This window comes from Pteropus alecto, unplaced genomic scaffold, assembly GCF_000325575.1.
Source record: "Pteropus alecto unplaced genomic scaffold, ASM32557v1 scaffold35, whole genome shotgun sequence".
NCBI classification, from domain to species: Eukaryota; Metazoa; Chordata; class Mammalia; order Chiroptera; family Pteropodidae; genus Pteropus; species Pteropus alecto.
Genome location: NW_006437828.1, coordinates 4,159,117 through 4,160,101, shown reverse-complemented (window position 1 = coordinate 4,160,101; position 985 = coordinate 4,159,117). Strand labels below are relative to the sequence as shown.

Below are 985 nucleotides of genomic sequence, written 5' to 3'. Positions count from 1 at the left end.
TCATGAGTTTAGTGACAATACAGTGTAAACTTGAAAACAGTCACGTAAGGAGGAATAAAAATAAAATAAAAACAGGGCTGCAGGATATTCCCCTTAAAAGATGAGAATATAACAACATCTTATTTTGCAATTGCTAAAATTTAATTAATCTGAGAAGGTTGATAATACATACTGTTCATGGGAGTAGTCATGCAACAAAAGAATAAGAATGGAAGAACAAAACAAGAAAATAGATTTCAAATCATGAACTACTGCATTACAAACAATTTACATTTAATCTTCATAACAAATGCATTTGGTAGGTGCTATTATTTTCACTTTTGAGAAGAACCCTGAAATTTAAGGTAGTTAAAGATTTCGTTCAAGGTCATAGGTTTAGAATAATTTTTGTTAGGATTTAAATATAAATGGTTCAAGTCCAGAAGTCTTATGCTTGGTTACTGTGTTATACTTGGCTTATAATCACCCTCTCCCCTCAAAGAAAGGACACCAAAGGCCAGGTCTAATAGCTATGCATTGTAATGAAAAAAAAAAAGTGATTTATATTAGTCAAATTTCTAATTAAAAGCACACTTTTTATTTCTCACCTTGGTCAAAGCAGATAGCAGAGAGGCCCTTGCAAATATTACAGGTGGATCTGTGGAGAGATTGCACTCCGAATATCTTAGATGTGGGACCTCAGAGAGTAAAGGCTGTGTGTAAGTCTGTGGCCATGCCGCCCTGAACATGCCCAATCCCATCTGATCTCAGAAGCTAAGCAGGGTTGGGCTTGGTTAGTACTTGGACGGGAGACCAACTAAGAAGACCAGGTGCTGTAGGCATTTTAAAAAAAAACAAACAAGAAACAAAAAAGGCACACACACAAAAAAAACTGTGTATATAACTGGAGTGGACAGAAAAAGAAAAAAATAATTTACAAATGTATATATGTGTAATATATATGTATATAGTATTGTGTGTATATATATATAGTATTGTATATATT

General features: G+C 33.5%; 1 pseudogene; it reads left to right on the top strand.

Moving 5' to 3' along the window:
• The first annotated feature begins 702 nt into the window (after positions 1-702).
• On the top strand, positions 703-821 carry LOC112482293 (annotated as a pseudogene).
• The last annotated feature ends 164 nt before the right edge of the window (positions 822-985 follow it).